This window comes from Eumetopias jubatus, unplaced genomic scaffold (genome assembly GCF_037043125.1).
Source record: "Eumetopias jubatus isolate StellerSeaLion01/CBP00866 unplaced genomic scaffold, mEumJub1_p1.0 scaffold_1, whole genome shotgun sequence".
Taxonomy (NCBI): Eukaryota; Metazoa; Chordata; class Mammalia; order Carnivora; family Otariidae; genus Eumetopias; species Eumetopias jubatus.
This window is the reverse complement of record NW_028274807.1, coordinates 188,968,574-188,986,725: the sequence shown is the minus strand read 5'-3', so window position 1 is coordinate 188,986,725 and position 18,152 is coordinate 188,968,574. Positions and strand designations below refer to the sequence as shown.

General features: G+C 39.1%; 1 pseudogene; it reads left to right on the top strand.

The window, feature by feature from the left end:
- The first annotated feature begins 14,160 nt into the window (after positions 1-14,160).
- LOC114214685 (non-histone chromosomal protein HMG-17 pseudogene) lies at positions 14,161-14,416 on the top strand (annotated as a pseudogene).
- Positions 14,417-18,152: the final 3,736 nt, after the last annotated feature.

The window sequence follows — 18,152 nt, the reverse complement described above, 5'->3', positions numbered from 1 at the left end:
CCTGAGGTTGTTTTTGTTTTTTGGTTTTTGGTTTTTGGTTTTTTGGGTTTTTTTTTTTTTTTTGGAGAATGAGAGAGAAAGAGAGAGAGAGTGCAAGTGGCGGTGGGGTGGGGAGAAGGGGGGTGGAGAGGAAAAGGGAAAGAGAGAGAAAGACTCCCCACTGAGCATGAGCCCAATGCGGGACTAGATCTCATGACCTTGAGACCATGACCTGAGCCGAAATCAAGAGTCAGACACCCAACTGACTAAGCCACCCAACCGCCCCAATGTTGCTTTTAAAAATAGATAAAAAGAGATTTAAGATAGATGCAGAAAGTCTTCCTCAGTGTATGACCTCACATATCTACGAGTCATATTATTTGTAAACAAAACTTTGAAAGACCATTTTTTTAGAAAGCAATTCAGGACTTCTGTGTCAGCAGAGCAGACACTAGATAAACAACACCACTGAATGAAACAAGTAAAAAGCTGGATTAAAAACATAAAAACGTCTGTTTAAGTGCTTTGCTGGGCTAGGCTGGAAAGAAGGATTCTCCGGAGGCCAGGAACAGAGAAGCACGGTTCCTGGGAGACATTCTTCTGAGACTCAAGACCTTGAACTTGACACTGACCGCTGCTCAGAGTGGATGTCTGAGGGGTAGGGTTGGGGTTGCAGAGGGGTGCTAATTTGGTGTTCTCACATAAAGTAGAAACCCAAACAGGTTGCACCCTCAGTGCAAGGAGCAAGGAGAAATAAACCTCGCATACTGAAAGCAACCAGAATAAAACAGGTCTGAATGAAGGCAGGGGGAAAAAAAAAACCTCCCCTGAGAATTTGTAACTACAAGCCAGCCTTCGCCTGGGTTTGCAACCCAAATTCTACTGTGTGATCACAAAACACTTCCAGAATAAAATTTAATATAAAGGAGGGGGCACCAGAGTGGCTCAGTTGGTTGTGTCCGACTTCTGATTTCTGTGCCGGTCATGATTTCAGGGTCGTGGGATCGAGCCCCCCTTTGGACTCCACATTCAGCGTGGAGTCTGCTTGAGATTCTCTCTCTTCCTCTCCCTTTGCCCCTCCCCCTGCTCACTCTCTCTTAAATGGAAAAGTAAATAAAATCCTTTAAAAACTAAAAATAAATAAAATTTAATATAAAGGAAGGGCAGGATAATTTGAAGGCTGTGTCTTTTCATCCATAAAACTATACAGGTACACTTAATTATCATATTTTAAAAAACAGAAAATACAAAAAATTTTAAAAAGAACAATTTTCAACAAACTCTGTATTCTAGAGAATGAATAAGAAATCAAAGAGAGTTTTAAGGAGAGTAACCAAAGCTAGCTCTGAGAACAAAAGACTTGCAAGAAGCATACTACAAAGAATGACTTGTTCTAACTATTTGCTTAACTTTTTTCTAACCTTTTCTTTTTCCTTTTTTTTTTTCCTTTCTGTGAGAAAAATGAGATACTAAGCTACTAAGCTTTGGGAGACATTTTGGACAGAATAAAGTGGTATGATGCTCCTTGTTAATTTGCTCAAGAAATGACAGCCAGTAACTTTCTTTAATTATATCAATATTGAAGCTTACCAGGAATGATATTAGACTTGCCACTGGGAAGAGGAAAAGTGTTAGATATTGGTTAAGTATTCAGGTCACCAGGGAAAAGCAGTATAAAGAGAATAATTATCTGACATACCAATGTTTTCCTCTGGTTATCAACTTCACTCTTCTCGATGTTCAAATTTGCTTTATGATCAAAGGGAAACAAAGAAGGCTATAAAGCACATGACTTAAATAGTCAGCTTCTAAATTTCATCCAAATTTGATTATTTCCTCTATTATATTATTTTCCCACAACTCAACACTCCTTTTTGCAGACATCCCTACTATATGTAACTTCAAGTAATTCAAGCATCATCATAAATTTAGCTGATGATAGACAATGAGATGAAGCTAATGCTCACCAATGCCTAAATAATTAGTAGTAGCTCTGTAATGGGAACAGGGCTTGGTAGTCAGGCTGGAACTATTTTAAATCCCAAATCAAGATGTCTCAACATGATTCCCTTCATACTATGAAAATAGATCTGCATAGTATTTCATTAAACATAAAAGGTACTTCCTTAATAAATCAGAACTGATCTCATGTTTCTGATGGATATCTTCAATAGGAAACGCTAGAGCCCATCCTCTTCATATATTTCTGAGGCAGTCCATAATCAATAGGTGGATGATTGTTCTCTCACTAAAGTCAGACATCTAGCTATACTCACCAAAAATTGGCAAAAAGATTATATTGCATTGCGATCTAGAGAGGAACACAAGAGTGGGCCGTGAAATAAAAAGGTACATTTTGGAGAGAACCTTTGTTGGTTGTCACCCGTGCATATCCTCTAAGCCTTTTGCCTTTCTAACAGGACCTCAAACTTCTCAGCCATGAGGTTTGGCTGGGATTAAATTCTCCCAAGAGTCTAAAGCTAGGCTCTGACTGGTTTATGTCAACCAGTGTTTCCTTCCAGCCAGAGTGAATGGTTTTTTGGAGGAATTCTGAGAAAGAAGAATCCTCTCTTTTCTGTGGGAGCTACCAAAAGAATTATTTCTCCTGTCCACTAAAACAGAAAAGTATCACCCCTATTCCTGTTGCCAGCCTTTGGTGTCCATAAAAGATGCCAATCTTTAAATGAAACTGATGATAGGGAAGACAGTATGGAGAAACAAGAAGAAACAGGGCTCCTAGTGACGTGGTTGAGCCCCTAAATCAAGCTATACCTGAAACCTGCAATCCCACTGCACTTTTCAGTTAAATAAACTGGTAAATCCCCCTTATTATTTAAACTACTCTAAATGGGTTATCTGTTACTTGTAACCAAATGTTTATAAATAAAAGATACTTGCAACCTAGTTAATTATGAATGGAGGCTGGAATAAGATTAGAAGATAAACATCCTTTAAAAACCAGACTTGAATAAAGTTATCCAGATGTCAGAGAGTCACAGCTTAGACAGGGTAGGGCATCTTACTCGACAAGAAAATGTAGCCTGGTGTTTAGTAAAGTTGAATCCATTACAATGAAAAGATTTTAACATTAACGTGTAGAGAAGTCTATTATTGCTGATAGAATGGCAGATTTTGTTAAAACACTTCAGTTCATCGTGGAAAAAAGAGCTGAGGTTAATATCTCCATCCATCCCTATGCATAGACTATGGGAAAAAAAAGAGCCAGTGCATAATTTCCTTCATCATCTCCATGGCAATTTGCAAAGTCTCCATCATGAAATGTTTAATCTAAGAACACTGTTTTGCTTTGCTTTGTTTTGTGTTTTAGTATAAATATGAGAATTCAGAGATATTCTTTGGACATCCCAGATAAAACAAAGACTGGGGGCTTTTTGTTTCATTTTTGTTGTTCGGCTTTCTGGTTTTGTTTCTGCTTTTTTTTTTCCTTTCATTTTTCCCTTTTCCTATTAAACACCACTAAGGACATTTAGAGGTTTTCTTGGTGTATTGTATACTCCTCAGTTTGTCTGGCCAGTGACCACCACCTGTCCCCTTTCCTCCTATCCAAGTGGTTAGAATACTGGGTTCCTGGCAGCCATTATTAGTTAATAAGTCCCTGCCACTGGATTCAGTTCATAGATCAGGGATGGATGCCTATTCCATGAAGCCAAGCAATTTCTTCTCTAAAAATGTCGATTTGGAACCAAGAGAGTGTCAAGTTAATTTGTTCCCTGAAGCTGGGATGGACTGGCCATTCTTAACCATGGAGACTGGAAAGTTAAGAAATTGAGCCTGCAGTGACATATTATAATAATAAGGAGAATTCAAAAACTAACAGTGACTGAGTGCTTGCTAAGTCGCAGGCACTGCGATCTGCCCTTCACACTCATTACCACTTCGTGCTCAGAACCACCTATGAGGAAGCTGTTGTTCTGATAGTTATTTTACAGATGAGCACAATGAGTGGTTAAGTAAATTGTTCAAGAACAGAGGGCTCACATCAGAGCAAAGATTCTGACAATCTGTCTGACAATCTGTCTTCAGAGCCTTTGCTCCAAACCTTCAAAACCCATCCCCACTGCCGTTCAGTGCCTAAGATCCTCCCTCTTGGAAACATGCAAAACCACCCGGTATTTCAGTCAGAGAGTTTCCCTTTCTTCTTAGTTTAAGTTGGTTTCTGTTTCTTACAACCTAAAATGTCTTAAGGAGCACATTACTGACAATCAGGAATCAACCTTTATAGCCCCCAGGAACTCAATAAGCGGTGAGTAAATGGATAAATAAGCAAATGAGTGTCTCATTACCACAAAGCTGCCTCTGCAGTGGGCTATTGGGCATCTTAATTCAGGGATAACTTCAGACTCAGATTCTCTGCACAATGCCTCTCATTTGTGCCCTGTACACAGCATATGCTCCATCCGTGGGCATTTTGGTAGTAGGTGGATAATTTCCTGGAAACGAAGCAAGTTCTTCATGTTCTTGAGAGGTACCACAGACAATACCCTCCTCTGCAGTCTTGGCATTTTGAAGGCCAGATGTAGGACTCGATCAGTAGTTAGAATCTAGGGGGGGAAATGATGCATTGAGGTTGAATTTTTGAAAAATAAACTGTTTTATCACTTATGGCAAGATTAACTCAAGGCTGAGAATAGAGTTTTGGAGTCAAGCAAATCTGATTTTGACACCCCCACCCCCACCCCACCCTCCATTGACTCTACCTCTGGCAGCTTTCACACTGGGAAACTTAATGTTTTTAAGTTTAATAAATTTTTAAAATATTACTTTGGGGATTGAAAAAGTACCCCAATAAAAATACAGAGAAAGAAAGAACAACCATATTTTCCTCAGAATTAATTGCCATTACAGCTTGGCTTATTTGCCTCCACCTTCTGTGTTTGCTTATTGGCTAATTGGTTTAAAAAAAAATCACATGATGATCTTCCTAAAATCATATGCATTCAATATAAAGGATCCAAACAATGCAGAAAAGTAAGAGGGAAGCTTGTTTTACTTATATCAAATTCTATCATCCAGAAATTCCTATTACATATATCAGGTGAATATTATCACAGAATTTTTTCTAGTATGTGCAGAGGGAAGGTTATCTACGTAGGTAAGCGAATTGTTAGATAAGTAGGTTAGATAGATGGATAGAAAAGCTTTAGTAAAATCAGATATTTTTAAAACCAGATGGTTTTTTAAAAAATCAGATGGCTTTTAAATAAAATATTAAATTTAATTTTATTTGACTTTAATAGGAAAGAAAAACCCAAAGGGCATTATTCTTGAAATTCTTAAGGTCTAATTTTCTTAGATTAAGACGCCCGAGTTTCAGCTGATGCATATACAAGTATCCCCAGCCCCCCTTACATCCACGTATCCTGAATTTCAGAAGATCATCCCACGCTCGTTTGTTTGTTTTAATTGGGGTAAAATATAGATGTCGCAAAATTCACCATTTTAATCATTTTAAAGTGTACAATTCAGTAGCATCTGGCACATTCACAATGTTGTACAAACACCATCTCTATCTAGTTCCAGAACATTCTTATCCCCTCAAATGGAAATTAAGCATGCACTCTCTCCTCCCTCCTTCCTCCAGTCCCTGACAACCATTAATCTGCTTTCTGTCTCTATGAATTCGTCTATTATGGACATTTCATAGAAATCGAATCCTAGAATATGTGGCCTTTTGTGTCTGGCTTCTTTCATTTAGCATAGTGTGTTTGAAGTTCATCTGTGTTGTAGCATATATCAGCCCTTCCCTCCTTTTGGTGGCTGAATACTATTCCCCTGCATGGCTATCCCACAGTTTGTTCATCCATTTATCAGTGGAGGGGCATTTGGGCTATTTCCCACATTTTGGCTATTGAGAGGAATGTTGATATGAATGTTCATGTACAAACTGTTGTGGGGAGACCTGTTTTCAATTCTTTGGGGTACATACCTAAGAGCAGAATTGCTGGATCACATGGTAATTCTGCATTTAACTTTCAGAGAAACCACTAAACTGTCTTCCATATCAGCTGCACCATTTTACATCCTCTGTTTTAATTTTCATCACTCACTCCACATCTTCAAAGGCTTCCTCCTGGAAGAGTTTAAAAAACCCTAAAGCCAGTTCCAATGCCTTTCCCACCACATTCTGCCAGTTGCTCTTTATTTTACTTGAACGGTGCAGTCAGTCATACAGGCAATTCTCATGTGAATGCATAACCTAGAACCACTACCAATCAACCAAACAGGAAACAGAAATTAAACCTTTTGTCCTCCATGCATTAAACCTCCTCTTATCTCTTGTTGGCTTAGGCCATCTTCCTAACTTGGAAAACCCTACTGGTTTCCCTAATCTCTGATAGCTGCTTGTTTTTGGTTTTGTTTTTCTAAGATTTTGTTTATTTATTCATTTGAGTGAGAGAGAGAGAGAGCACAAGCAGGGGGAGCAGCAAAGGGAGAGGGAGAAGCAGGGAGCCAGATGCAGGGCTGGATCCCAGGACCCTGGAATCATGACCTGAGCTGAAGGCAGACGCTTAACCGACTGAGCCACCCGGGGCGCCCTGGCTACTTGTTTTTAAGACCCACATCAGACCCATTCTCCATGATTTTTCCAGTTCCTGTGAACTCCCAGAGCCAACTTATTGTCTGTGCCCCATAGTTTGTGCCTATCTTGTATCAGTTAACTTTTATGGCTTTTGTTTATATGCATAGATATTCTCTCCAGGATAAATGGTGAAAAGCACGCACACTTGAATGGACAGAAAGTGGATCACAGAAGTCAGAGCAGGCTTGAGTTCACACTGTATTTAGCTGTGAACTTCCAGGACTACTTCCATTTCCTCTCTTATGGAATGGGGTGAGCGGGGTGGGAGGGCTGGGGAGGGACACAGATATCATAGGCTGGTCGTGATGATTAGAGATAATGCCTATAAAGCATCTAGGAGATCACTGGTAAACTGTAAAGATACAGTCTACATCATCACGGATATCTTGTATCTCCCTGTGTCACTGACAAGCAATGCACATAGCAGACGCTCAGAAAATGTTAGCAGATTGCTGTTTTCATTCCGTCAGCTTTTGGGTGAAGTGTGAGAACCAGGCAGAATCTCTTCCTTTTTTGTTATTTGTTAGTATTTTGTGCGTATTCATTTTCCTATCTATTTACACTCACCTCTTTCCAAAAAGTTGATGGGACATATTCTCTTGTCTAGATAGGTTCTTCCCCAAAAATCCCCTCAAAGTAGTCATGGACACAGGAAAGTGCCAGAAGGCCTACTTTACAATCCTATCCCTTAATAGATAATAACTCAATCGGACAAATATTAGCTCCCATTTACTAAGTGATCACTGTGTGCCAGGCTCTGACTCTGCATTTGGCATTGTTCCCCCGAACCCTCACCGTAACCCTATGATTTGAGAGGCACAATTATCATTCCTTTCAGGTGAGGAAACTGAGGCACAGGGCAGACACACAGCATCTCAGTGAGTGGCAGACATGGAATTTGAACATGCCATCCGACTGATGCCAAGTCCATGCTCTAAACTCATACACTATATACTCTCCCTCCAGCCTGTGACTGACCTTCCAGAAGGAGCAAGTTTTAAATCACATGGAATTTCACTTTATCAAGCACCTACAAAAGTGAGTAAAAGGGCCTCCGAGAAACTGGTTTGAATCTATTAACAAGGAAGAGGTGAAATGAAATGCCATCAACACTAATATACCCAATTCCTGAGTTTCACCAGAAGCTAGGTGGCACAGGTCAAATCACATTATCCCCAAATAAATAACAAAGTAACAGCTTTCAGCCCCAACATATTTCAACATCTATAAAACCTGATATGATCACACAGCCTTTCAATCATTAAACCAATGCTCATGAAACACTACTCTGTGCTGAGTACTGGGCTGATCACATGATACTTTTGAATGTTGAAAGAGGATTTATCCCACATGTTTAACTGTTAGATGTGTTGTATGTTTCAGGAAGAACATTGAAGGTGCTTTGTGCTTCTGGAAGGAGCTGATAATTAGCTACTAGGAATGAGGTTAAAGAGGAGCTTGAGTTTGTATTAAAAGCTCGATCGGTTTCTCCATCAATATTACTATAATTTGAGTAATTCTTATCACTTTTCTAATGTGAAAATTAAATGTCGGCTAAGCCTAAGAATTTCAAGTGTTAAAAAAAAAATCAAGTCAAGATGGAATAATTCAAGCATGCTGTCAGAATGAGACCACACATCCTGCACGTGCTTATACTCTAGCTATGGGAGGCAGAATAATGACACACACCCCCTCCCCCAAAGATGTCTGCATCTGAATCCCTGGAACCTGGGAAAATGTTACCCCATGTGGGAATGGGGACTTTGCAGATGTGATCAAGTATCTTGAGATGGAGAGATTGTCCTGGATTATTCAGGTGGGCTCAAAGTAATCACAAGTGTCTTTATTAAGAGGGAAGCAGGCAGGACAAAAGAAGATACACTGAAAGAAACAGGTTGAGGTGATACAGGGCCAAGGGTCAAGGATGCATGTGACCTCTACAGACTGGAAAGGCAAGGAAACAGATTGTCCCCCCAGAGTCTCCAGAAGGAATGCAGCCCAGCCAACACTTGGATGTTAGCCCACTGATTATGGGTCTCCAAAACTGTAGGATAGTAAGTTTGTATTGTATTAGGCCACTGAATTTATGGTAATTTTTAGAGTAATAGCAATAAACTGGCAGACAGAACTTTTTGATTCATAGGATGGTCAGATAGTAAATTACCTCTGATTATCAGATATGTCATCATTTAAAAGAACAGGAAGTGTCTTTTCATACTGTTCTTGTTAAAATGTTGCAGAAACTAAGCATGTTCCATTTAGGGAAGGCAAGGGAAGAGAGAAGGCAGAATGGCACACTGTGCAATCTGACCTTATGGAGAGGTCAGACCATCTTTTATAAAAATGGGAAAAATGTAAATTCAAAAGACTGTTTTAAGTGTAATCCCCATGAAATCTACACAAACCCTTACTATGTGGTTTAGTTTCAACACACACATCACATTCAAAGAAGCAACAACCAGAGAGAGAATCATGAGTCAGAGAATCTCGATTTAAACTTTCAAGAAAATTATAATGGGGAACATTCATTCTTAATAATTTCATGGGGCGCCTGGGTGTCTCAGATGGTGAAGCATCCAACTCTTGATTTTGGCTCAGGTTATGATCTCAGGGTCATGAGATTGAGCCCTGCATCGGGCTCTGCACTGCTGAGCGTGGAGCCTGTTTGGGATTCTCTCTGTCCCTCCCTCTGCCCCTCCCCCTCTTTCTCTCAAAAAAAAAAAAAAAAGATAATTTCTCAAAATCCTTTTGGGGCTTCTCTCATTCTCTGTCTATAGCAGTAGCTCCAAAAAACTTCCTCTTTCTACCACCCAACACTGTCTGCAACATCCAGTTCTGTCACCTCTCTAGCCTAGCTTCTTTCTCCTCTCCAAACCTCAACCATGAACATATATATCTGTGACTCTCAAGCAGGGAATGCTAAACATCCTACAATGCACAGGCCAGCCCCCAAAACAAAGAACTATTTGGCACCAAGTATCAAGGTGCCAGACATGTAGATGAACTGAGTCTCTGCATCTTCATTTTCACTTAGGAACACCTGGATCCTGTACAATAAAAGTAGCTGCTTAACTAATGCATCAACAAGACTCCTTCCTCTTTAGAAATGGGGGGGTGGGAAACACTTGCAGTCTCTCAAGATTCAATATATTGTTTCATCCTGTCCCATAAGAATTCAATGCAATAACATATACAAAGTGTCCAGCATGGCTGCAAAAACCATGGATGCTAATGGGTGCTCAAAAACATATTAATTCCCGTCTCTTTTCCCAGAAGGGAATGAAGAATCCAATTTATTCGTAATATGGTATCCCCAAGATAATAGCATCTCTGCCTACTGTGTCCTCCCACCGCACAGCGGCCTCAAATTTTTGAATATTTAAATTATAGAAATTGTTCACCTGCTATAAGAGAGATAGTGTAATGCATTCCCCAGGAGAATTGGGTTTTAGAAATAAGAACATCAGAAAAACAACAAAGAGGATTATTGAAACCCAGTGTTCAGCTGTGGAATATTGAAGGTTCCAATTAATATTTCAATGTTTAAAATAAGCAAAATTTTTACCGAGTAATGTTCACAATGTGTAAGAAAGGAAATGACTTCTACCTGTTTTTCAAAAATACCTCATTTTTATTATGATGACCACGAAAGCCTTTGCATTGAAATATAGACTATATATATTGAATATATAGAGTTGAAATATTGAAAATTTTATATATAGAATTTCAATTTTCTGTATATGTGCTTTTTTAAAACTGTGGTAAAATACCTAGATCATAAAAATTCACCATCTTAACCAGTATTTTAAAGATTTTATGTATTTATTTTGGAGTGAGAGAGAGCACGAGCAAGGGGGAGTGGGGAGGGGCAGAGGGAGAGGGAAAAGCAGGCTTCCTGCCAAGCAGAGAGCCCGATGTGGGGCTCGATCCCAGGACCCCGGGACCATGACCTGAACTAAAGGCGGACGCTTAACCGGCTGAGCCACCGAGGCGCCCCCCATTTTAACCACTTTTAAGTGCACAATTCAGAGGCATCGAGTACATGTTCATTGCTGTGCAACCATCATCATCATCCATCTCCAGAACTTTTTCCGTCTTACAAAACTGAAACTCTACCTAAGAAATAGTAACTCCTCATTTCCCCTTCCCTCCAGCCCCTGGCAACCACCATTCTACTTTCTGTCTTTCCACACTTGACTACTCTATGAACCTCATACAAATTGCATCATACAGCATTTGTCCTTTGATGACTGGCTTATTTCATTTAGCATAATATCTTCAAGGTTCACCCAAATTGTAGCATGTGATAGGATTTCCTTCCTTTTAAAGGTTGGACAATATGCCATTGTGCTTATACATAACATTTTATTTAGCCATTCATTCAGCAATGGACACTTAGGTGGCTTCCACCTTTTGCCTGTTAAAATAATGCTGTGATACACCTGGGAATAGCATATGTGTTTTTAATGCTCGAGTCATGGTGATAAAAGAACTCATCCCTGTACATGAGATTTGTACATGTTTAACATGGAACTCATTTTACTTCTACTGGCCTCTAAGAACATTGCAGTAAGGTAAGCTTTCTAAAGCAAAATTAAATAAAACAACAACAAAAGATGACATAATTATAGTAAAGCCAAGATTTCTATACAGTTTTTTTTATTTAAAAGATTTTATTTATTTATTTGACAGCGAGAGAGGGAACCCAAGCAGGTGGAGTGGGAGAGGGAGAAGCAGGCTTCCCACTGAGCAGGGAGCCCGATGTGGGGCTCGATCCCAGGACCCTGAGATCATGACCTGAGCCGAAGGCAGTCGTTTAACCGACTAAGCCACACAGGCGCCCCTGTCTATACAGTTTTATAAGGGTTCAAGGTGTGGTGCTCTGGCACCAGCTACTCTGGGCAAGTAACTTAACATTCCAATAATATTTTTTACCATTTATTGAGTACTTACTAGACACCAGATATTGAAATAAGCACTTACATGTATTAACTCATGAAATGATCATAATGGAACTATGAGAGGTATACCATTATTATTCCCATTTAGCAGTTTCATATCCAGCAGTTGAGCATATATGCTAGAGCCACATTGCCTAGTTTCAAATCCTGGCTTCTCTACCTACTAGCTATGGGACCTTGGTCAAATTATTTAACTGTGCATTAATTTCCTTGTGAAATAATAATGATACCACCCATTTCAGAGTACTGCTATGAAGATTGAGATGATTTACGTAAACTTTCATTTCAGGGCTTTGCATGTAGTTAGTACTCCATAAATATTACATGTTAATATTTGCATCCACTTTTTACTCAAAACAATCCAGGTACATTTATTCCCCATTCTTGGGAGTATAGAGTCATGTCTGAAGAGTGAGTACAGAATTTACAACTAACGTTAATATTAACTTAATGTACACATAATTAAGAAATGCTATGACTCTTGGGGTGCCTGGGTGGCTCAGTGGGTTAAGCGACCAACTCTTGATTTCAGCTCAGGTGCTGATCTCAGAGTCCTGGCATCAAGCCCCACGTCAGGCTCAGTGCTCAGCACGGAGTCTGAGATTCTCTCTCCCTCTCCCTCTGCCCCTCCCCACAATCATCCCCTCTCTCTCTAAAATAAATAAATAAAATCTTTAAAAAAAAAAAGAAATGCTATGATCCTCAAAGTTGATGTTTGTATCAAGCACCAATCATCGAAGCTGTATCAACCCCATTTTTTGGATAGCTCTTCACCTTTGGGTCCAACCTAACAAGACCCTGCTTAGGTTGGTTCTCTCAACTCTGTTGAACAGACAGGAAACATCTGCCCACTATATGACAAGTGTGCAAGGCAAAAATCTTTGCATTGGATTAATTCTACTGAATAAACAGTTCTTTGAAAAAAAGTCTACTTCTTCCAATAAGAAATCCCTAAGAGGTGACCTTTGGTTAAATATATCTCCTGCTTCCTATCTCTTCACCATTATGAATGAAACAGCTGACAAACTGAAGTTTTGCTGACCAGAAGACCCTGCACAAAGTCCATGACAGATGGATTTGGCCCCTTTCTGACTTTCTCATTTCTAGGCTTTTGCATGTGCCATTTCATCCACCCAGCATATCCTTCCTTCCCAATGGAACTATTATCCATCCTTCAAGGTCCAGTTCAAATACCATGTTCCTCCATGAAATCTTCTAGAGTCTACCAATTGTAGGTTTCTTTCACCCTTCAGCTTCAACGGTGTTAATTCATATATTTTCCATTGATCCTTATCATATATTTCTTTGCTTTCTTTGCATACATATGTCTAGGAACCTTATCTTTTTCATGTCTGGAATCTTCATAGCATTTAACGTGGCATGTTACAGATGCTCAGCAAACACTGACTGGTTGGACGCTACCTATAGACTACGGCATGAACCTGTAGATGCTACCTGTGAGATTGAATCTGATCATGCCTTCTCTGTGTCCCCCCACAACCACCCTCAGAGTAGAGAATGTTGGATCTACTTATCTGAACAGATTATTTGTTTTGCATTACCTTTACAATGTTTAAATACTCTGAATCAGAAAGTGTGAGAATGAGAAGCCCAGGAAATCAAATAAGAGCATCTTTGTTTATTTTAGAAGGAAAAAGCTACTTCTTATACTTGATTTGGTGCTGTCCTTAATGACCTAATGGAAAGAAAAACAAGCTTTGACTGGGATGACTTCAATAGTGCGCTACAAAGTTTCCCAAAGATAAACAATCAAACAACAAACAATTTCAAAAGCCATATGGGTAATCTCAAAGGACACTAAACTGGACCAAATCTCATTGCAAACAAACAATTTTGGGTAGGAAGAATGGTTGGAAATACACAAACATGGACCAATACCAATTTGCAACTTCTGTGAAGAGAAAGCAGATGGCCTTTTGGATTTATCAAAGTTATTTTTAAAACTCCACAGGGCTGTGGATTAAGAATAAAGTATTAGGGAACTGACAAGATATAAAAGCCATTGGCTGATGTTACTTAGAACTGAGGAGTTCACCTTAAATGTTGAAAGGGGTCCCTCTGTTTCACCTTGAAGAATTGAGTGATACATATTCAGAATCATCAGAGCCAATATAAACAAAGATGAAAGTTGGCAAGCAGTATTTACCATGAACAATTAATGTGGGGTTGGCTAAAGCCAGATTTCAGGTAATTCCTTGATGTAAAACCAAACTCACTGAATTACCTCCAGGGAAGTTCCCCATGTGTTAAATGGAAACCAGAGTCCGAAGATTCTGGAACTTGTTCTTGGAAAGAGAAAAAGTTGGCTACATTTCTGATGTTATCACCAGAAACTCCTGCCCACATGCTGAGTGATTTACATGTCCTGTCTTCCTTTTTTCTCAAAATAAAATCATATAAATATAAAATGGTCATTATTTTAACCAGTGCAACACATTTTACTGAAAACATCTATGCTGTGTTAAATGGAAGATGATTAAGACAAAGATGATGGGAGCAGTGTAAAGAAGAGAAGGCCAGAACGACCCCCCCTCAGACTGACCAAAGCCCGCATCACTGCATCTCTGCATCCAGCGCCTACATCCCCCTGTCGTCCCCATGCCCAAGAGAAAGGCTGAAGGGGATGTTCCAGGTAATAAAGCCAAGGTGAAGTTCTGCAATGTTATCTGCTAAATCTGTTCCTCCAGAACCAGGGTCCAGGCCTAAAAAGGCCCCTGCATAGAGGGGAGAGAAGGTACCCAAAGGGAAAGGGGGTTAAGCTGATGCTGGCAAGGATGGGAATAACCCTGCAGGAAACAGAGAGGACAAAACACACCAGGCACAGAAAGCCAAGGGCGCTGGAGATGCCAAGTGATACCTGTGTACTTGCGGTGACTGTACAGTCTGAAATACATTTTTTTTATCAAGTTTTCTAAAAATGCAGAATTTTGTTTCAACTTTTTTTAAAGCTATCTTGTTAGCACACAGAACACTTCATAGTTGTTTTGGGAGAAGGACATATGTTACTAATAGAATATCTCCGAAGTTAGATTGATACAGGAGGGAAACACCTTTCCCCTCTACTTTTGAGAAACTTCCTCTTGGTTCCCAGGAGGAGGGATTCCTTGATGTTGATATACATTAGCCACCTTGACACAAATGCCTTGTGGTGAGAAAAAACTAAAATTCATTTTTTTTATGTCCTCTTCTCCCTCTCTGTCTTCACCATAGACTTGACTCCCTTAAACCCAGAGACCTGTTGGAACCTGACCCCAAAACATGGCTTCCAGTATGTCAGGCAATCCGGACTCTACAGTGTCACCGTGGAGATGGCGTCCCTCAGAAGAGCTCCCTTTTTAGCTTGTGGATCTTCAGATGGATAATTCTGCCATCTTCATTTCATTTCCAGAAAGTCAGGATTGGTTGGTAAAAGTTGTTGAACAATACGCTAATGTGAAACATCAACCCTCACTCTAAACTCTCCCTGTTCAGAGCATCACATGAAGTGGCTTTCTGATTTTGGTAGTCCATTGAAGAAGGGAGTTTGAAAGTTGTTATATACTGTTAATGACTGTCTGCCCATGCCCAGCCTGAAATGCCATGACTGTTTATGAAAAGTATCTTGAATAAGGCTAGATACAGTATGGGAAAAAAAAGACAGAGATGACTAAGACATGGTCCCTAGTCTCAAGGAGCATACATTACATTAATAATTACAGTAAAACATGATGAATAAAATAATAGAAATAGCATAGAAGCACTCTAATCCAATGAAGAGTGAGGCCTCCAACCTTGGTTTTTTTTTTAATTGTGTTGACAAATCTAGAGCGTTTGCATCTACATTTAATTTTGAGGACTGTTTGTCAATTTCTATAAAAAAGAGGACTGAAATTTAGATTGGGATTTTGTTGAATCTGTAGGTCAACTTGGAATGAGTTAACCTTAACAACATTTAGTTTTATAACCCATGAATATGGTATATATATATGTATATATATGTATATATGTATATATCTCCATTTATTTGGGTCTTATTTGAAATCTCATCAATATTTCAATGTAAAACTCTTGGCTATCATTGGTAGTTTTTTTAAGTATTTTGTATTTGGGAGCAATACTGTACAAGGAATTTAATTTTATTTTCTCTGTTGCAGCTAACATATAAAAATACATTCACACATATTATAAATATTTTATATATTATAAATATGTATTTTAATTTTTTGCTTATAGTTTGTTGATAATGGTAGATTATATTGATTAATTTTCAAATGTTGAATGAGCCTTTCATAAATGGAGTAAATCCACTAGTCATGGCATATAATTTTTTTCCATACATACTTTTGGATTTGGTTTGATAACATTTTGTTAAGGATTTTTTTTTATTACAGCACTGTATACATATTTTTTATTATGTTTTGTTAATCACCATACATTACATCATTAGTTTTTGATGTAGCGTTCCATGATTCACTGTTTGCGTATAACACCCAGTGCTCCATGCAGAATGTGCCCTCTTTAATACCCAACACCAGGCTAACCCATCCTCCCATCCCCCTCCCCTCTAGAACCCTCAGTTTGTTTCTCAGAGTCCATAGTCTCTCAAGATTCATCTCCCCTCCGATTTCCCCCCTTCATTCTTCCCCTCCTGCTATCTTCTTCTTTTTTTTTTTTTAAACATATAATGTATTATTTGCTTCAGAGGTACAGATCTGTGATTCAACAGTCTTGCACAATTCACAGCACTCACCATAGCACATACCCTCCCCAATGTCTATCACCCAGCCACCCCATCTCTCCCACCCCCCACCACTCCAGCAACCCTCAGTTTGTTTCCTGAGATTAAGAATTCCTCATATCAATGAGGTCATATGATACATGTCTTTCTCTGATTGACTTATTTCGCTCAGCATAATACCCTCCAGTTCCATCCACGTGGTTGCAAATGGCAAGATTTCATTCTTTTTGATGGCTGCATAATATTCCATTGTGTATATATACCACTTCTTCTTTATCCATTCATCTGTCGATGGACATCTTGGCTCTTTCCACAGTTTGGCTATTGTGGACATTGCTGCTATAAACATTGGGGTGCACGTACCCCTTCGGGTCCCTACATTTGTATCTTTGGGGTAAATACCCAGTAGTGCAATTGCTGGATCGTATGGAAGCTCTATTTTCAACTGTTTGAGGAACCTCCATACTGTTTTCAAGAGCGGCTGCACCAGCTTGCATTCCCACCAACAGTGTAGGAGGGTTCCCCTTTCTCCGCATCCCCGCCAACAACTGTCATTTCCTGACTTGTTAATTTTAGCCATTCTGACTGGTGTGAGGTGATATCTCATTGAGGTTTTGATTGTTAAGGATTTTTACATCTAAGTTCATGAGAGATATTGGTTTGTGGTTTTCCTTTTTGTACTATCTTTATCCGTGTTTTGGTATCAGGGTGGTATTGGCCTCACACAATGAATTGAGGAATGTTTCCTCTTTTATTTTCTGGAATAGATTGTATAAAATTGGGGTTAACTCTTCTTCAAATGTTTCATAGACTTTTCCACGGAAATTATCTGGGCCTGGAGATTTCTTTTTCGGGAGCTTTTAAACTATGAACTCAATTGCTTTAATGCCTAGAGGGTTCTTCAGATTATCTATTGGTTGAGTTTGGTAATTTGTGGTTTTAAGGAATTGGTCCATTTCTTCTAAATTGTCAAATTTATGAAGATAAACGTGTTCACAATATTCTAATTATCTTTTTAATAGCTGTGGGATCTGTAGTGATATCCCCTTTTTCATTGCTAATATAGGGGATTTCTTTCTTTTATATATATATATACACATATATACACACATTTTTAAAAAAGATTATTTATCTATTTAGAGAGAGAGAGAGTGCGAGCACATGTGCACACATAGGGGGAGGGGCAGAAGGAGAGGGTGAGAGAGAATCTCAAGCAGACTCCCACCGAGTGTGGGACCTGAGGCAGGGCTTGATCTCATGACCCCAAGATCACAACGTGAGCGGAAACCGAGAGTCGCATGCTTAGCCCACTGGCACCACCCAGGTGCCCCATATATTTTTTAAAAGATTTTTAAAAATATGTATTTTTTAAGTCATCTCTATACCCAACATGGGGCTTGAACTCACAACCCTGAGATCAATAGTTGCATGCTCCACAAACTGAGCCAGCCAGGTACCCCTCTTTCTTGTATATTTTTATTTTTGTAGGTTCTACCAGAGGTTTATCCATTTTATTGATGTTTTTTAAAGGATGAGCTTTCTTCCCATTGATTTTCTCTACTCTTCTTCTACTTTCAATTTCACTGATGTCTGCTCCTTTCTTATTTCCTTGTATCTACTTACTCTGAGTTTATTTGGCTCCTCTTTTTCTAATTGCTTGAGGTAAGAATGTAGTTTATTGATTTCAGATCTTTCTTCATTTCTAGTATCAATATTAGTGCTATGAATTTCCCTCCCAACACTGCTTTAGCTTCATTCCATACACTCTGCTTCACCCTCTCCTCTGCCATTCCCTCCGTTTGTGCTCTCTGGCTCTGTCTCTCTATCTCTCTGTCAAATAAATAAATAAAATCTTTTAAAAAATAAACAAATA